The sequence below is a fragment of the Natator depressus genome, chromosome 12, assembly GCF_965152275.1.
Source record: "Natator depressus isolate rNatDep1 chromosome 12, rNatDep2.hap1, whole genome shotgun sequence".
NCBI lineage: Eukaryota > Metazoa > Chordata > Testudines > Cheloniidae > Natator > Natator depressus.
Window position 1 is genome coordinate 12,034,053 of NC_134245.1, and position 13,586 is coordinate 12,047,638.

At 40.6% G+C, this 13,586-nt stretch overlaps 1 protein-coding gene across 1 annotated transcript in view; it reads right to left on the reverse strand.

Annotated features, from left to right (window-relative positions):
* The window catches only part of SLC6A2 (solute carrier family 6 member 2), a 105,755-nt gene that overhangs the window by 78,043 nt on the left and 14,126 nt on the right, over positions 1-13,586 (reverse strand). The gene's annotated exons all lie outside the window — the stretch shown is intronic.

The following is a 13,586-nucleotide window of genomic DNA, read 5'->3' on the forward strand; positions in this document are numbered from 1 at the left end:
GTCCTGTGGTCCCTGCATTTTGCTTTCCTCTCTACCATTAAAGTGTTTCTAGTTCTTTTACCTTTGTAGTGACAGAGCAAACTGTCTCTGGGAATCAGGAAGGACAAGATCATGCTTTCTAACAAGTTGCTTGCTCACTTCATTTGTTTGTTTGGGTCCCAAAGACCAGACCCCTGAGAAAAGCATTTAACTAGAGGAATATATATTCCATGCATTACAAAACTCCAGTAGTCTGGTTTCAGAGGTTAAAAAGCCAGTGAGCAGGCCCTGCAAAATTTATCCTTAATGGGACAACAAACTCAGGCATGGTGCAAAGCCAACTTTCACCACTAAAAGAAAAGGGAAGCCTTTCTGTCAGGCTCTCTTTACCTGAGCATGCTGGCAAAGGGCAGAGTTTGGTTCCCTTTATAATGTAGGTTTTTGCACCTCTTGGTAGGTGTGTTATAGGTCAGCAATAGGTTACTAGGTACTATATAAAGGATCCTATAAGAATAGCCCTGGGAGGTCATACAGGTAGGGGACTAGAGAGGCTGTCTTGCTTGAAAAAAGTAACAGTATAAGGAGTGTGTGAATTATTGTGGCTGCTGGCATAATAAACATCCTCCTTTAAGAAATGGCTCCTCTGCGGTGGTGGTCAGGGTCTCCTAACTGCTTGTCGATGCTTTGTCACTATGCAGGATGTCTGTAGGCCACAGTTGTCTCACTTTAATTTGTAAGCAGACTATCACTCCATTACATCGCAACATGACAAACCGTAGGGCACGCCCCATGTTGCATCTTCATGAGGTGCCTAACTGGACTTGATTTTGGACAGTGGTCCACAACTTTTCAGCACAGACAGATCCTTAAGAAATGGCAAATCCTGCTGCGTCAGTGCTACTCTCATAAAAATGGTCTTAAGCCACTTGAATGTTAAAAGATGGGGGTTTTTTGCCAAGAAAAAAGTAAATAATTTAATATAGAATTGATCTGAACATTTCTTAGCTAGATCACACCATGATATCTAAACCACAGAAACTAAAGACTCCCAGAGGAATGGACATCCTCACGTGAAGCCATAAAGCACTTATAGCATGTGTCATGTTTAATAATGCATTCCGTCATGGTGTTCCACAGACCATGGACTTGCCAGGTTATCAAAATGTGGTTTTCATTTTTATTGCATAACTAGGTCCAGAAAACTTTAATTCTTTTATAATTTGTGAAAATAAAATATAGCAGGATTGTTGTACTAACTAGGTTGCAGACAGAGTAAATACATTTCCAGAATGACTTCTCTCCCTAAGAAAACAAATGTATTCTCCAATCAGTATGAGGCTAATTTATACACCTAAGTTTAATTAGGGTTACAATTGTAATTAGGGAGATTCCTGTTTAAATGACCCATATAATCCAAAGAATAAATAAACTGTCCAAATTACATTTGTGGCGGTTTAGGCAATACGGGGGAAAAAATATTGGGAATAAAAGGAAGGTGTAAACCTGGTTCTGTGCATCATGCTCTGCTGTACTGGTTTGTGCATTTGAAAACGCTGTTCCCTTGAAGGCAAAATGTTAAATCTCCACTTTGTTTCTAAAAATAAAAACCTAGACTCAAGTGTGTTTAATCTATCTCTATAATGTAGCTTAAAGTGTTGGAGCAACTGTCCAAAACATGAAAATAAGTAGAACTGATTGAATACTTAAAAAAAAACAAAAACAAAACAAAACAAACCCTGCAAATACTCCATCATAGAGAAAAAGCCTGCATGGCTGTGTTCTAACCCTACCTTTGGTGTTTGTTTTTCCACAAATATTTTAACAAAATAACTAGCAGGAGTGTTCAGAAAATGAATTTCAAGTGAACACCGAAGAACATGAATGGAAAAGCAAACAAATTGTTTAGTCACAGCAGACATCGAATTCAAAAGATTATGCAGCTCATCCAATCAAGGAAAGGAAATCTGCTATGCAATCAAGAGTACAGTGTTTGGAAACTGAAATCTTGCAATGAAACACCTAGAGACCAAGAAATATTCACAGAATAAATAAATTTAAACATACTTTGCAGACAAATCATGAATAGGGAAGAGCAGATATACATTACATCTCTCATCATGTTTTTGTTCTGTGTTTGTACAGTGCCTAGCACAATGGGGTCCTGTTCAATGACTGAGGTCCTACATGTCACCGTAAGAAAGATAATATAATAATTCAGTACTGATCATATGTACTTTTTTAGTAGTGATGCTATTGTGAGCTGTTACATTTTAATAAGAATTTGGGGAGGCATTCTGAAATATATTTAAGCGCCCAACTCCCACTGATTTCTAATAACTCTGAACTGCAATAGGTGCTGAAACACAGTCAAGTATAGGATACATTGTTCTCATGATGGCCAATATCTAACTAATTACATTAGGTGTTATACTTTCAGAGATCTTGTGAGAGACAGACAATGCTTGTCTGTCTTGGGCAGTATTACAATGAGTAAAACTGACTCACAAACCTAGCATGCTGCAGAGAGGCACTTCTCGTAGGAGTTTGCACAAAGAGCTATTTGATTAACTTTAATGTCAAGAGACAGTAGAAAACACAACACTACATATTGAGCAGGGATGTTTTTGTTTGAAGCAATTAATAAAAAGGCTGTGTAATGCACATAAATATTAAAATCATAGTTAAAAATGTGTGTTTTCCAAGTGTGACTAATATGTTGATTGAACTCTGAAGTGTTTCGTACTTAAATGATACTTAAACAAACAAGCACATTAGGCTGCAAGTGAACCCAAGTTTAATGAGGTTCTTCTGGAGAGATTTACTATTTGTTATGTTTCAGAGTAACAGCCGTGTTAGTCTGTATTCGCAAAAAGAAAAGGAGTACTTGTGGCACCTTAGAGACTAACCAATTTATTTGAGCATAAGCTTTCGTGAGCTACAGCTCACTTCATCGGATGCATACTGCGGAAAATACAGAAGATGTTTGTTTTTATACACACAAATCATGAAAAAATGGGTGTTTATCACTACAAAAGGTTCTCTCTCCCCACACCTCACTCTCCTGCTGGTAATAGCTTATGTAAAGTGATCACTCTCCTTACAATGTGTATGATAATCAAGGTGGGCCATTTGTGTCATTTTCAACAAGAGGCTGTTACGTGATATAGAAGTATCTCACACCAGAGAGTTCCCTTTCATGTAAATATATTTATAATGGTGGTGGGTGAAATTTTCAAAGTCTGGATCAACAACCAAATGCTGATCCTTATTTGAAAGGTATCTGTCTCCAAAAATGATCTGGAAATCTCAGGAGACTTCTGGTGCAGCCAGCTTCAGAAAACAGCAAAAGTTTGGCCTTTCTGGCATTGTTCTGACATTTCTTCTTCCACTCCTAGCCAAAGCCCAGAAGCACGCAGGTGCACAAATAATGAAAAATAACAGGGGAAAAAGAACAGGAGTATTCGAGGCACCTTAGAGACTAACAAATTTATTTGAGCATAAGCTTTCGTGAGCTACAGCTCACTTCATCGGATGCATTCAGAGCTGTAGCTCACAAAAGCTTATGCTCAAATAAATTTGTTAGTCTCTAAGGTGCCACAAGGACTCCATTTCTTTTTGCAGATACAGACTAACACGGCTGCTACTTTGAAACCTGTCATTATGCAAGGGGAAAAGAAATTAACCACGCTCTGTTTGATCTCCAAAAAGCTTGCTTCAGGTATGGTTTGAGTTTATGGAGAAGGTTTTGTATGTCATCCCTAATATATTCAATGGGACTGCTTCCTAGTTTTAAACTGGACCCTATATTCATTTCATGGACTCTTCAGAAGAGAATATGATTATATCCATGCTGCGTCAGCCTGACTGTGGCAAAAGCCAGTCTCACTGAGCATAAATTTTATTGCCCTTGCCCTCTACCCCCTTGACTAGGAGCTACTGATGGGAGAAGGCAGTGGACAAAATTGCTTGTGAAAGGTGTGTATGTTGTGGCTCCGTGACACAGGCCAGGAAAAGCTCCACCACAGGACAGTGTTACATGGGTAGGGAGAGTAGAGCTGAGATTCCCCCTCTTCAGATTTTATCACCATATTGGAAGGGAGTTGGGTGGCTAACTGCAAAAACTTTATGAGTGCATGGTTCCTGGGGACACAGAGACTAGTGCAGAAGACCTGGACCACTGCATAAATGCCTCATCTCATCTCCATATGACATTTCCCTTTAGATCTCAGAGTATCTGAGGATGAAAGAAAACCATGCTGCCACAACTCGCTCTACATGAGATCAAACCTTGCACCTCTTTCCACCCACACCAGAACCATCTGAAGGAACCTACAAGCTGAAACCTCACATAAATGGTTTCCTAACCAGTTGTAGGTTTCCTGTAGGCTGGTCAGGATATGGCCCAGAGTTTACAATCACAGTTAGAATCCCTGAGCCCAGTGACAAAAACATCTTGTTACAACAACGTTTATAGTAGTGAAATCTACCAAAAGAGTTTTCAACAATATTCATTTTGCTTCAATATTCAAAATATTTTTGAAATGGCCTTTTTTGGAGCGTAGAGAAGAGAATTGCGACAAATATCTTTCAATCAGGCCTAAAAGAAAGATTTATCTCCATTTTAAAGATCAGAGAAGGAAAATTCTAAGTTGATGAGGATCAAAACAAGGTGCCACCTATTTTGAATGAATTTATTAATAGATATAACAGACAGGCTGGGCAAACTTACCTAAAAACAATTTGCCTTGGTGCATTCCATGAATTTGCTTTCCATGAATAGTCCAGTGAACAAGTTTACTGGCAGCAAACTGTGAACAAACATTGTCGGGCATTTGCAGTGAAGAGTGTTTCAAGTATTCAGGCTAGAAACTTGATTCTAAAAATGATGGTGTTTCAGGAAGGAAACTGAAAAACAAACTCATCTCTGTGCCCAATCAAAATTGCTTGTTTTTTTTCAAACTGTTAAAGAATACCGAAAGTAGTATCAATAGGTCATAAGCAATAAGAGAATGAAATATATATGCTTGGACAATTAAGAAAATGTGTGGCCATGTAATCTGTTCAGACAGTTGTGAATTGAAGAGGGTCAGATGCAATTAGCAAATAGCTTTTTATTGTGTTATCTTTCTTAAGCTGTTGTACAAGAGCCTGACTTAGCTCCTGGGGCCCTGTTGTACCAGGCACTGTACAAACACATTTTTCAAAGGCAATCCTAAGGAGCTTGATATCTAGGTTAGAAAAAGACAAACCACAGACACAGAAAACAGGGTCAACAGTAATACAAGAATGTCCTAGCACAGCAAACAAGTTCTGGCTCACCACCTGACTAACTACGATCAGCTGGTGTGCATAGCCCTAGAGAGAGAATCTGAAAGTGGATAAGCTTGTGCCTAGCTGGATTTTGTCAGAGTTTTCGTGACCACGGGACATCATGGGAGACAGCACAAAGGTGTTGGAAGGAGTAACTGACTCGTAGGTGGGGAAGATTGGGAATATTGATAGAGCAAAGGCAGCATTTGATGTGTGGAGCAGGTGGAGCTACATCGTGAAGGTGCTTGTGCCTGGAAAAGGGAGTGCTCCAATCTGGCTAGTCCTTGAGAGGGAGGTGGGTCTCAGCCCCACCTGTAACAGCCAGCTCTCCAGGTGCAGAAAATGAAGAGTCATGTGACCTCAGCAGGAGTCTGGAATAGATAAGGGAGAGGCCTGGATAGATAGTGTGGGGAAATTTCTGTAAAGAGTTAGAAAGGGCCCTACAGGAGCTTATGAGATACTAGGGAAGAAAGAGGTACAAGGATTTATTGGCCTTTCTAGGAGCCTGTGAGATAATTGGGGAGAGAAAACTGTAGGAAGTTAGTAGGCCCTGGGGGCAGATCCTGAGGCACCAGGGGGAGTAAATATTGTACCTACATAGGCCTGGGAGTGACCTGCTAAGCCAAGGAAGGCCCCAGTCAGGAAGGCCTGGAAGTGTCTTAAGGAAGAGTGGGGAAGGATGATATGTAAACCTTAAAGAACATGAACTTCTGATTTGTACCCTCAGGACCTGATTTTGGAACTGTTTGATAATAAGCCAGAGCAAGTAAGGGTGTTATTGGCTATGAGAGAGCCTTTGTGAAGTCAATGAGGAGCGCTGTAGAGAGGAAGACTGAGGCAGGGGTGTTGCAAGGACACCCCATGCCCTGAAGGGGTGTTCTGGAGGTAGTGACCCTATTACAGGGAGACAAATATAAAGAGGAGGAGCCTTAATCTAAGTCACAAGCCAAGAAGATGCTTTAACAGCTTTTTGAATGGTGGTGATGATGTGAAGCACAGATAAAGTAGGTTACAGTAGTCAAGACTAACACTGTAAATAGTTTGTCCACATCTAACAAAAAATCAGTGTTATACCTTGCAAATTTCAGCAACTCCTTTGTAATACTTCATACCATAACACCTTCCAAGAACGCTAGTAGGTTTTTCTCAGAAGCTTATTCTTTTACTCTACGAAGAATGAAATTATATGGTAATGAGTAATGTATAGCATCTCTTACGAAGCCCTCTTACTACAACCCCCTCTAATTCTGCTTGATTTTATCAGTGAGTCAATTTATGCCCTCATTTTCAGTTTTGGGTCAACACTTCTGATATCGTTGGGCTCCTTTCACCCAAATGAAAGGGGGGGAATAAACAGGCTGAAGTGTTTTAGAGCAATTCACTGGCTGACCTCCTTCAAAGTCTAAATACACTGTTGCTAATCTTCCACTGTCATATTACTTATGGCTGTGTATTTTTAAACACTGATCACTGGGTAGTAACAGAAAGGGTTACCACATCTCCGCCAGACAAACTCCGTTATCTCCTCTGCTTTCTGTTGTAAGAGTAATGCGCTAAAGAGACCCATTAGAAGCTATTTTGAACATATTAAAGAGAGTTAAATATATCCAGCCACTCAGAGCAGCATGATTCATTCATAAGTAATAGCTAAGTCATTGAGTAAGGTCCTATTTACATAAATTAATGAAAAGATCACCTTTTACAATGGTGTATAATTTAAAGATAATCACAGGAACAGCCAAAAGGGCAGCAAAGGCCCATTTGGTTCAGCAAGAATTTTAAAGAGCAATCAAAGCAGAAAGCATGAGTTTGAGAAAACATAGGCAATCCAGGAAGAGGATCAAGAGCCAGTGGAGATGACAGTGTGGTAATGGGAGCAGTGCTGGTAGCTGAAGCTTCAGCGGGAACTTCAAGTATAACTGCATGTATGTTATACACCAGTGATCTCAGTTGGGGAGGGAGGGGTGTCATAAAAGCACAAATAACATCAGTGTCAGAAGAAAGGCAGCAATATCTTGGTCAAATCCAGTTACCTCCTCTGTCTTTCCATTGGAGGAAAATGGAGAGCTGTCCAGAAATGGGAAATTCTCTCAGGTAGAGGAGGGCTCAATGTAGTAATTAGATCACTATGGAGATGGTTTGTGGAAAGATGGAAGAGCCTTAAAATGAGGAACTAGCTCCAGATAAAATATATAGATGAGTCTAGGCGGGAAAGAGGGGAGAGGCTTCACTGGTATCTAACTTATATTTATGGAAGATCTTGGAGGACAGCTTAGACTTCATAATGCTAGGAAGTGAAAGTAACTCAAAACTATTCTCTTTAAATGACTGAGCATAGTTGTTGACTAATAGCATTGTACAAATTCTGTTTTCCATAGCATGCCAACATGAAAAATAGTGCCTGGTACAGCCACCTTCCTCACAACGTACAGCAATTCCCATACTTGAACAGACCAATTGTCTAGCTTGTCTGGTATTCTATTCTGTGCAGATTCTTATACTATACTCATGACCATATAGTATATTAGCACCTTCCAGTAGGGCATTGTTTCATACGATGACACATCTGTCACATCCTGCTAGTGCCCTACCCACCTTCCTCTTAAACATCAGGTGTAGGCCACTACCAGCTCCATGGCACTTGCCCCAGTGGAGCATTGCTCTGTTTCAGTATGGTGATTTCTCTAATTTGTAAGGCACACACTAGAAGAAAACCTCAGTTGCAGCACTTCTGTATAGAAAGATTCCTGTTCGACTCTCTGAACCTGCTAATTGTTTAGGGGCATGGCCAGGTGTTTAAGGCCTTTCCCCTCCTCGGATCTACACTTGATTGTACACGGCCCAAATATTGTTTGTCAGGGCTGCAGAGATCATATTATACCAGCTCATAGCTGCATCACTGTCACAATAACATAACCCCCTTAGTTATAGTCACCTAGATTGTGGGTTGATGTCAATTCTAACAATTACATTCAAGAATGAAATTAGCCCATAGTCTTTTGTCAAGGTTCCTCCCCCACTCTGAACTCTAGGGTACAGATGTGGGGACCTGCATGAAAAACCTCCTAAGCTTATCTTTACCAGCTTAGGTCAAAACTTCCACAAGGTACAAAATATTCCACCTTTTGTCCTTGGATTGGCCGCTACCACCACCAAACAAATATTGGTTACTGGGGAAGAGCTGTTTGGACACATCTTTCCCCCCAAAATACTTCCCAAAACCTTGCACCCCACTTTCTGGACAGGGTTTGGTAAAAAGCCTCACCAATTTGCCTAGGTGACTACAGACCCAGACCCTTGGATCCTAAGAACAATGAACAATCCTCCCAACACTTGCACCCCCCCTTTCCTGGGAAATGTTGGATAAAAAGCCTCACCAATTTGCATAGGTGACCACAGACCCAAACCCTTGGATCTGAGAACAATGAAAAAGCATTCAGTTTTCTTACAAGAAGACTTTTAATAAAAATAGAAGTAATTAGAAATAAGAAATCCCCCCTGTAAAATCAGGATGGTAGATACCTTACAGGGTAATTAGATTCCCAACATAGAGAACCCCTCTAGGCAAAACCTTAAGTTACAAAAAAGATACACAGACAGAAATAGTTATTCTATTCAGCACAATTCTTTTCTCAGCCATTTAAAGAAATCATAACCTAACACGTACCTAGCTAGATTACTTACTAAAAGTTCTAAGACTCCATTCCTGGTCTATCCCCGGCAAAGACAGAATATAGACAGACACACAGACCCTTTGTTTCTCTCCCTCCTCCCAGCTTTTGAAAGTATCTTGTCTCCTCATTGGTCATTTTGGTCAGGTGCCAGCGAGGTTACCTTTAGCTTCTTAACCCTTTACAGGTGAGAGGAGATTTCCTCTGGCCAGGAGGGATTTTAAAGGGGTTTACCCTTCCCTTTATATTTATGACATCTTTAATGACTTGAAAGTCGAGCTGCCACCATTCGTGCCCACATTTTTCCATTGGCACTGTGACTCTTTGCAAGTGACCTGGCCAGTTTAGCCAGGTCACAAATATCAAAAAGGTCAAGTGTAGCAAAGGCTGCCTGCAGAACATTTAGCTCTGTCCCTTAGGGAAATCTCTCTTCCATCACTCATGTTCAATTAGCACTCGAGGTGGGGAGGCTGAAGGAAGTTCACAGCACTAAAAACTCAGCTCAGAGTGAGACTGCTAGGCTTCTGAAAACATCTAGTTACCAATGAACATGCTTAGAGGCTTAAGAGAGTTATTAGTACAGTTTTCCCCATTCTGTCACCTTACTGCATTAGCATAGGTGCCCCTATAAAGGGAACATGATGCATATCCTTGCAATCACCTGTGGTACAGCGACGTGTCTAAGAGAGAAGTTCATCTGTAAATGAATGAAGCCAATGAAGCCCCAGACACAAGCTGCAGGATCATCTTGGAAAGTCGGCAGGCAAACACTTGTCAACCTGTACATTAGCAAATCTGCGTCAAGGACAACAAATTCAAGGCTTCCCCCCGCCCCGAGTGGATAAGAAACATTTGTGGGTGATTAGAACAGAAAAGAGCTGTTTTTTCAGTCCATGGACCCATGTAACCGGGTGCAAAAATTAGAAGTCAAAATCTTATATATTAGTATACTAGGTTTCCGTTGAAAGATGATGGACTGAGCAGTCGTTTTTTGTGGTGTTCCGTAGGAAGCTATGTACATGACGGGAGATGCAGAGGAGTCCCTGCTTGCTGCAAGGGGGAGCTAAGGAAACTGCCATTTTGTTTCCATTCAGATGCAGAATACTAGTCACAGTTCTCTCATTTGCTCTCAGAGGGACTGCATTTGTTCGTCTCAGTCCAGAGTAATCAAGACAATGTTTTCACCATTCATAGATTCATAGGCTCGAAGGGACCATTAGATCATGTAGTATGGTTTCCTATATATCATAGACCATAGAATTTCACCCAGTTACACATGTACTGAGGCCAATAACTTGTGTTTGGCTAAAGAATATCTTACAGAAAGGCATCTAGAAGACATCAAGCAATGGCAAATCCACAAAGTCCCTTGATAGTTTGTTCCAATGGTTACTCACCCTCACTGTCAGAAGTGTGTGCCTTATTTCTATTTTGAATTTGTCTGGCTATAACTTCTAGCATTTGGTTCTTGTTTTTATGCCTTTTTCTGCTAAATGTAAGAGCCTTTTAGTACCTGCTATTCTTTCCTTATGAATGTACTTTTACACTAATCAAGTCACCTCTCAATATTCTTTTTCATAAGCTATAGAAGATTGAGCAAACTAAGCTACTGTACTGTAGACTGTCAGCTTTCCTCTTCTCTACTGAAATGCTCTGTTCACTCAGTGGGCTTTGTGTACTAATTTCAAAGAGGGCATAATGAGGAAGGATGTGGCTGTGACTCGTGGGCCATTTTAAGAGCTGCACAGTTGCCATGGGGAAGACTCTGCAAGCATCTGAAAATTTGGTAGGAGGTGCCCGAAGTGCAGTAGTCAATGCTGCTTGACTGCTCTAAGTAGTGTTTTAACTTTTTTAAGAAGTGTGACTTTTGGTCAGAATATTACACAAATATTTCCGGAAAACCGAAGCATCATGCTATACACACACCAGAGAGAGCACGATGGTTTTAGTGTTTAGAACGATGTTGTACAGAGAATACATTTGCCATTAGGTCAAGGATGAGCGTTTTTGAAAAAACTATCTGCTCTCGTTGGGGTAGCTAGGAGCTTAACCCTTGACGTCAATGGGAGTCAAGTTAGACCAGCATTGGATACCTTTGCAAATCCTTTGGTTCCCTATGAAAAATGGACGTGACAGATAAATTACAAGTAGTACAAATGGAATGAGCTTCTGCCCTCTATTGTCTCTCTCTTGCGGGGAAAGATTAAACTGATGCTTCAAATGTCACTTGTTTGGCCAGAATGGAGTGTCAACGTTGCATTTCTGGGATGGCTTCTGCTGGAACATGCAAACTTAAACATGGTTCCTAGATGCATAGGGCAAGATACTGCAAACCCGAGGGTGCTATGAGAGTGGGGAAGAGCCACAATGCAGCTGGATGCCTGCGGGGTGAATTCTGCCAGAGTTAGCGAGAGCTGGTCCTGAGGGGGCTCCTGTGTAGTTCAGCTTGCATCTAGCCAGCTCTGGGAGCTGCTTTGGGGGTTTCCACCCCTTCTCAGCCCTTTAGAACATGGTTAGCATCCATGAGGGCACTAGGATGGAGCAGGGATTGACAGCCTATGTACCACAGACCATTAAATTTCAGTTACCTCTGTATTGAGCCCCCTTAACTTGTGTTTGGCTAAAGCTTCCCATTCAGTAAGGCATCCAGTCTTGATTTGAAGACATCAAGAGATGGAGAATCTGCTTCTTCCCTTGATAGTTTATTCCATGGTTAATCACCCTTGCTGTTAAAAACGTGTCTTATTTCTAATTTGAATTTGTCTGGCTTCAGCTTCCAGCCACTGGTTCTTATGCCTTTCTCTGCAAGATCAAGAGCCCTTCAGTACCTGGTATTTTCTCCCCATGATACACTGTAATCAAGTCACCTCTGCCTCCTTTTGATAAGCTAAACAAATTGAGCTATTTAAGTCTGTCACTATAAGACTTTTCCCTTTTTTTTTAAGCCCATAAATCATTTTTGTGGTTATTTTGCTGCACACTCTTCAGTTTTAAAACATCCTTTAAAAAATGTGATCAGAACTGAACACAAAACTGTACACAGAGGAAAAATCACCTCCCTGCTTCTTCTCACTACTCCTCTGTTTATACAACAAAGGACATTAGCCCTTTTTGCCACAGCATCGCACCGGGAGCGCATGTTGTTGCTTGTCCACTACAATCCCTAAATCTTTTTCAGAGTCACTGTGTTCCAAATGGTCTGCATTCCTTGTTCCTAGGTGTGAAATTCTGGATTTTAAAAGGCATTTTGTTGGAATGGGCCTAGCTTCCCAAGTGATCCAGATTGCTCTGTACTCCTGCTCTCTCTGAATCATTATTTACTACTCCGCCAATCGGTGTGTCAGCCACAAAATATATCAGCAGTGAGTTTTGATATATTTCCACATGATTGATAAAAATCTTGGGCCCTTGTTTGCACATGAGCTTGATGCTCCTGTGCCGGGCACTCAGATTCTGTCTGTATTCTGAGAGACTGTATTTTTAATTCTGTGCCATTCTGCAAGCTTAAAGGAGTAATGTAGTTTCTTTTTCTCAGGGCAACTTCACATGGAGGCAGCCACATTTAAAGACTACTTCCCCCCCCCCCCCCCCCCCCGCCAGGTTTTCTTTAGTTATTTGACAAAACAAAAAACTACCCCATATGCAAGCACTCTCTGGGGAGCATGCAGTACCCATTTTTAGGCAGCATGAGATTCATAACTGTACCAAAGTGAAGCAAAGTGCTCAAGACATCTTAAATCAGCTCTAGACAAGTGTCAGGCAGCTTTCAAGATGATTAATGTACAAACCAATGGGAGGTAAATGATTCTTCTCTAGCAGAGTTTTAGAGCAAGTATAAACATCATGAGGTACACTTAAAACTTGTCCTACTGTTCAGTGATTAATCCTATCTGAAGTTCAATTTTTGGACTGAATGACCAAACCAAAACACCCCCTGTCCTTCCAGGTTTTACTCGAGGTCTATTTGTAATATCTTAGTACAGAAAATATTATCTTGCACTCCTTGCACTGCAGAATCCTGCAAATTTCTGCTATCAGCCAATATATAACAGAATATATTCTGTCTCAGTAGTGAATGATAGTTATAATTTCCTACCTGTAAGAATCCCAGTAAATCAAAGTGCTGTTTTGCTCTGTCATTTTAAGTAGAGTCTTCAGTACCAACGGTTTTGCGGATACCAGTATGGGCAACTGATGAAACACACTCTTGAACAAATATTGTGCATATTTTTTTGCCAATATTAAAAACATCTGCCGTTTAATTATAATTTTTTGTTATAGAGCTAAGAACGCATAAAAGGTACAGTTATGTACCTCGTACAACTGGATTTAAGTAAAAAGTATGCTCGCTAACTGTAATCAATACCTTACTAAAGTGAGGCTAACTAGGACAGGGTACAATATTTTAATTAATTTGTTTGTAAACTCTCTCTGGCTGCAGTGATTTAAATAAGGGATTATTCTGGCACCCAATTTACCATTGCAGTAACAGCTGCTGTTGCCCAAACTGCCTTGGAAAATACAAAAATGTTCTCTCATTTATTTTAAAAGATTTCAGGCACTATCAGCTCAGATCACTATATGATTTTAAAATCACTGAATCAGAGTAGCTTCCAGCTGTGGATT